Below are 6,962 nucleotides of genomic sequence, written 5' to 3'. Positions count from 1 at the left end.
ATCTTGCAGAATTAATGATAGGAGGTCCTCTATTTTTTTATAGAAAGGCAATGATATATGTTAGATGTACTTCAGTGGCTGTGGAGAAGCATGACTAAAGATGGCCAAACAATTGGACTACTTAGCAGACTCCTCCAAAGTAAATATTGCATTGGTATGCCTTAAAGGGAGGTTGATAGGAGTGTTCAGACTTCAAAGCGATAATACATTTTTCACATTTATCATGTGTTTGAAAAGTCAACTATCGCTTTAAAATCTGAACCCTCCTATCAACTACCCTTTAATGGATACTAATGTCAATATTTACTAAAGCTACAAAAATGTTTCATGACAAATGTTTACAACTTCACCAGGACAACACATTTAAAAATATATTTTACTTCCTGTCCAAAACAACTATATTCATCCTAGTCTACAGGTGCTTAGTCATGCAATGACATCTGAGTCACTCAGTGACTAATTCTAACTTCTTAAGCAACACAAATTCTTCACGCATAAATCTCCAATTGACATTAATATACAGTTGAAGTCGGAAGTTTACATACACTTAGGTTGGAGTCATTTTCAACCACTCCACAAAATTATTGTTAACAAACTATAGTTCTGGCAAGTCGGTTAGGACATCTACTTCGTGCATGACAAAAGTAATTTTTCCAACAATTGTTTACAGACAGATTATTTCACTTATAATTCACTGTATCAAAATTCCAGTTGGTCAGAAGTTTAAACAACTTGGAATATTCCCGAAAATTATGTCATGGCTTTAGAAGCTTCTGATAGGATAATTGACATAATTTGAATCAATTGGAGGTGTACCTGTGGATGTATTTCAAGGCCTACCTTCAAACTCAATGCCTCTTCGCTTGACATCATGGGGAAATCAAAAGAAATCAGCCAAGACCTCAGAAAAATAATTGTAGACCTCCACAAGTCTGGTTCATCCTTGGGAGAAATTTCCAAACGCCTGAAGGTACCCACGTTCAATAGTACAAACAATAGTACGGAAGCATAAACACTATGGGACCACGCAGCCGTCATACCGCTCAGGAAGGAGACGTGTTCTGTCTCCTAGAGATGAACGTACTTTGGTGCGAAAAGTGCGAATCAATCCCAGAACAGCAGCAAAGGACCTTGTGAAGATGCTGGAGGAAACGGATACAAAAGTATCTATATCCACAGTAAAACGAGTCCTATGTTGGCATAACCTGAAAGGCCACTCAGCAAAACTGCCATAAAAGAGCCAGACTACGGTTTGCAACTGCACATGGGGAAATATATTGTTCTTTTTGGAGAAATGTCCTCTGGTCTGATGAAACAAAAATAGACCTGTTTGGCCATAATGACCATCATTATGTTTGGAGGAAAAAGGGGAGACTTGCAAGCTGAAGAACACCATCCCAACCGCGAAGCACGGGGGAGGCAGCATCATGTTGTGGGGGTGCTTTGCTGCAGGAGAGACTGGTGCACTTCACAAAATAAATTGCATCATGAGGAAATAAAATTATGTGGATATATTGAAGCAACATCTCAAGACATCAGTCAGGAAGTTAAAGCTCGGTCACAAATGGGTCTTCCAAATGGACAATGACCCCAAGCATACTTCCAAAGTTGTGGCAAAAAAGGAGTGGCCACCACAAAGCCCTGACCTCAATCCTATAGCAAATTTGTGGGCAGAACTGAATAAGAGTGCGAGCAAGGAGGCCTACATACCTGACTCAGTTAAACCAGTTATGTCAGGAGTAAGGGGCCAGAATTCACCCAACTTATTGTTGGAAGCTTGTGGAAGGCTACCCAAAACATTTGATCCAAGTTAAAAAATTTAAGGCAATGCTACCAAATACTAATTAAGTATATGTAAACTTCTGACCCACTGGGAATGTGATGAAAGAAATAAAAGCTGAAATAAATCATTCTCTCTACTATTATTCTGACATTTCACATTCTTAAAATAAAGTGGTGATCTATCACGCCCTGACCAGGTGAACTCGGGTATTTTGGTCAGGGTGTGTCATGTTGGGTATTTTTCCTTGGTTTGTTTTCTATGTTTACGTTATAGCCTTGTGTGAGCTCTATGTGGTGTATTTCTATGTTGGGTTCTGTCGATTCCCAATCAGAGACAGCTGTCGCTAGTTGTCTCTGATTGGGATCACATTTAATTTCCTTTTTCCCCCACGCTGTGGGTGGGGTGTTGTCTCTTTGTTTTGAGCAGTTAACGTATCGGCATTTTCTTGGTTTTGTGTACGTGTTTATTTCAGTGTTAAGAATAAACATGTGTTCGCTCCCAGCTGCGCTTTGGTCCTCTTCCTCATCACCCGACGACGAACGTTACAGAACACCCCACCAAACCAGGACCAAGCAGCGGGAGGATAAGGAGCGCGAGAGATGGGCTCGCTATGGGAAGGAGTTCTGGACCTGGGAGGAGATCATGTCGGGGAAAGGACCCTGGCGAAAGGATTCCCAGGTCGAAGAGGTAAAGCCAGCTGGTGGACGGAGTCGCAGGCGGCGGTCGAGGAGGCCTGGAAGACACCCCCAAGAACATTTTTTGGGGGGGCTAATGGGGTGGTCCGGAAGGGCAGAGGAAGAGCCCAGACCACTGCTCTCGTGGGGGATGACGGCGGAGGAGGAGACGAAGATGAGGCGGTTGATTGAGGACCTGCTGAGGGAAGATCTGGAGGAGGAGCCATGGGATGCGGAGTTGCGCGCTGTGTCGCCAGTGCGCCCGCACAGCCCGGTGCGTCCGGTGGACATGCCCAGCACATACCATGCTAGGATGGGCATCCAGCCAGGACGAGTGGCTAAACCGGCTCCACGCTTCAGTTCACCAGTGCGTGTTCACAGTCCTGTCTGGCCCATTCCTGTTCCCCGCACCAAGCCCACGGTGCGTGTCCACAGTCCTGTCCGGCCCGTTCCTGCTCCCCGCACCAAGTCAGTGGTGCGTGTTCCCAGTCCGGCCCGGCCCGTCCCTGCTCCCCGCACAGAGTCAGTGGTGCGTATCCCCAGTCCGGCCCGGCCCGTTCCTGCTCCCCGAACCAAGCCAGTGGTGCGTGGTCCCAGTCCGGCCCGGCCCGTCCCTGCTCCCCGCACCAGGTCAGTGGTGCGTGTCCCCAAGCCTGTCCGGCCCATCCCTGTTCCCCGCACCAAGCCCACGGTGCATGTCCACAGTCCTGTCCGGCCCGTTCCTGTTCCCCGCACCAAGCCCACGGTGCGTGTCCACAGTCCTGTCCGGCCAGTCCCTGCTCCCTGCACCAAGCCCACGGTGCATGTCCACAGTCCTGTCCGGCCCGTTCCTGTTCCCCGCACCAAGCTCACGGTGCGTGTCCACAGTCCTGCCCGGCCCGTCCCTGCTCCCCGCACCAAGTCAGTGGTGCGTGTCCCCAGTCCGGCCCGGCCCGTTCCTGCTCCCCGCACCAAACCAGTGGTGCGTGTTCCCAGTCCGGCCCGGCCCGTCCCTGCTCCCCGCACCAAGTCAGTGGTGCGTGTCCCCAGTCCGGCCCGGCCCGTTCCTGCTCCCTGCACCAAGCCAGTGGTGCGTGGTCCCAGTCCGGCCCGGCCCGTCCCTGCTCCCCGCACCAGGTCAGTGGTGCGTGTCCCCAGTCCTGTCCGGCCCATCCCTGTTCCCCGCACCAAGCCCACGGTGCATGTCCACAGTCCTGTCCGGCCCGTTCCTGTTCCCCGCACCAAGCCCACGGTGCGTGTCCACAGTCCTGTCCGGCCCGTCCCTGCTCCCCGCACCAAGCCCACGGTGCGTGTCCACAGTCCTGTCCGGCCCGTCCCTGCTCCCTGCACCAAGTCAGTGGTGCGTGTCCCCAGTCCGGCCCGGCCCGTTCCTGCTCCCCGCACCAAGCCAGTGGTGTGTGTTCCCAGTCCGGCCCGGCCCGTTCCTGCTGCCCGCACCAAGCCAGTGGTGCGTGTTCCCAGTCCGGCACGGCCCGTGTCCGGTCCACCGGTGCCCAATCCTGTTCCGGTCGACGGCTCCGCTCCGGAGCCTGAGCATGCCGCTCCACAGTGGTCCAGTCCGGGCCAGAGGGGTAGGGCTAAGGTGGAGGCGGGGGAAAGAACACGCCCGGGGCCAGAGCCTCCACCGAGGGTGAGGCGCCCACCCGGGTCCCCCCCCCTAATAGACTTAAGTTTGGTGCGCCGGGAGTACGCACTGTTGGGGGGGTACTGTCACGCCCTGACGAGGTGAACTCGGGTATTTTGGTCAGGGTGTGTCATGTTGGGTATTTTTCCTTGGTTTGTTTTCTATGTTTACGTTATAGCCTTGTTTGAGCTCTATGTGGTGTATTTCTATGTTGGGTTCTGTCGATTCCCAATCAGAGACAGCTGTCGCTAGTTGTCTCTGATTGGGATCACATTTAAGTTCCTTTTTCCCCCACGCTGTTGGTGGGGTGTTGTCTCTTTGTGTTTGAGCAAGTAACGTATCGGACTTGTCTTGGTTTTGTGTACGTGTTTATTTTCAGTGTAAAGAATAAACATGTGTTCGCTCCCAGCTGCGTTTTGGTCCGCTTCCTCATCACCCGACGACGAACGTTACATGATCCTAACTGACCTAAGTTTTACTAGGATTAAATGTCAGGAATTGTGAAAAACTGAGTTTAAATGTATTTGGTCAAGGTGTATGTAAACTTCCGACTTCAACTGTACCATTAAAACTAACTTCTTAGTTGTACATGCCCATATAATCTCAAGTTAGGATTCCGCCCTTCTACTGTGTGAGTCCTGACATATTTCCACTTCTATGGAACATCCCTCAGAAGTCCCGGTCTTCTTTCTCAGTCTCATTAGTCTCTGCCTCAGTTGACGCAGGGGAAGCAGCTACAGAACATCTTCTTGAAGAAGTTGTTCTTGTCGTGGCGCTTGGCCTTGTTGAGTTTGACCAGGACCTCCTGGATGGCCATGTCTGTGTTCTGAATGTTAGCCTGGATGGTGTTCATCATGGGACCCTGCTCCTCCACCAGCAGAGCCACATCCAGGAAGATCTCATGAATGCTCTGGATCCTGCTCTCCAGGTCTAGCAACTCCCGGTGGCAGCTATCGATCTGGTTGAGTGCCGAGCGTACCGTCTTTCCCTCCGACAGGATGTTCTCGCTGAAGAAGTTCCACTGGCCTGTCTCGATAATCTCCTCCACCTCCTCACCCGTCACCTCCCGCCCCACGATCTCCATCTGCCTCTGGATGTGGGTCTTGCAGCTCTCCCGATGGCTCATCTCTGCCTCGTTGTAGTCGAACATTGCATCACGGAAGCTGTTGCTCAGGCAGGCATTCTGGGTTCTGGTAATGCGTGCAACGACGGTGTTGGAGCCGTGTTCTGCCTCCAGCTTCCGTCCTGCAGCGTCCATGTCCTTGAGGCGTGTCAGCACACCCTCAGCACGGGCCTTGATGTCAGCTGCGATGGCGTTGGAGTCCCTCTTAACGACCGACATGCTAGTGGTGCCCTGGAGCACGCGGGCGTTCTGCTCTCAGAGGTGTTTGACCTCCAGGAGGATGAGCTGGACTTCACGGTGGACCTCCTGGGACTGGGAGAAGACCTCCTCCAGTTCAGGGGTGTTGTCCCACACCACGGCCTGGTGAGGGAGATCCTCCTCCAGGTCCACGTTGCTAAAGGACTCCCCGGAGACGGACTCCCCAGGCTCGGCATAGACCATCTTCTCCACTTGGCCGTTGGACTGGGACAGCTCCTGTAGGTGGCTCAGACGGTCCCTCATGGCTGGGTCTGAGTCAAGAGAGGGAGAAGAGGTGTGGAGTAAGAGGTGTAGACAATCACTTACAGACATAAACGCTCTTCCTGGTGGTCCTGACTGTTCACCATAACTGGGCGATCGCAGAGCTGTTAGGGATAGTGGGGATGGGCATTTTACCTTTTTTGACTGTTGGGACTACTAGCATGATTTTTTTCAAGTACTGGAGCACACCAATAAATAAAATACAATTTTTAGAACAAGGGCAACACTGGAAAAAACATGTGGGCATACATCTATGTGCCAGCAGTGAGCAACAATGCCTAATTTATCATACATTTACATTACATTTTAGTCATTTAGCAGACGCTCTTATCCAGAGCGACTTACAGTAGTGAATGCATACATTTCATACTATTTCATACATTTTTTTTTTTTTTTGCTGGCCCCCCGTGGGAATCGAACCCACAACCCTGGCGTTGCAAACACCATGCTCTACCAACTGAGCTACAGGGAAGGCTATTATCTGTAATCATAACAATTACAGATAATGAATACTAATTGATAAACTGCCTCATATATTCAGTCAATTAAAAGTGCCATTTAAGATTAATTTATTGAAACTGTAATATCAGCTGGTTATATTATATGGTGGAACAAGATCTTCAAAAAGGTAGCAACCTCAGCAGTGTGGAACTTGCTTGTAGAAGCCTATGGTTGTGCAATGGCATGGCCTTGTTTTTTTATTTAGCAGACAAGACCCTCTTATTTCCAGAGCCCTTATCACAGCCAAGGCAGCTATTTTATAGTTTAAAAAAATGATGTAAAATAACAGACTAAAACAGAACAGAATTCGGATCTCGCCTTTGAAGTTGTTCTCAATGACTGATCATTTAAAATGGGGCTCAATTTGCCACAGTTACATGCAAAATATGTCTTATTTTCGATATACAGAAATTCAGTTTAGTTCATTATGCCTGTTCCTTGTAATTTTCTAAATGGATGAACAATTCTACAATGAACAATGTATGGGGATGAATTATGGCCAGGACATATGTTTGGTGAGTAGGCCTAGGCTTAATGACTAATGAAAATACACTTGTCTTTATAAAACTAATGTTTTTGCATATTTTCAGTGTGGAATCTGTCTATGTTTAAGGGGGTAATAGCCTAAGCTAACCAATTCTAAATGCCACTAGCATTTCGCAAATTAGGGTCGCCACTAAGGTTAGTTACCACAGCCACTAAGTCATAAACCCTACCTGTTTCTGCAATTTCGCTTCT

At 49.4% G+C, this 6,962-nt stretch overlaps 1 pseudogene; it reads right to left on the bottom strand.

The window, feature by feature from the left end:
* Positions 1-4,793: 4,793 nt before the first annotated feature.
* LOC106590968 (syntaxin-11-like) lies at positions 4,794-5,705 on the bottom strand (annotated as a pseudogene).
* Positions 5,706-6,962: the final 1,257 nt, after the last annotated feature.

This window comes from Salmo salar, chromosome 15 (assembly GCF_965601325.2).
Source record: "Salmo salar chromosome 15, fSalSal1, whole genome shotgun sequence".
NCBI classification, from domain to species: Eukaryota; Metazoa; Chordata; class Actinopteri; order Salmoniformes; family Salmonidae; genus Salmo; species Salmo salar.
The sequence above is the reverse complement of the archived record's forward strand: the minus strand, read 5'-3'. Positions and strand labels throughout refer to the sequence as shown.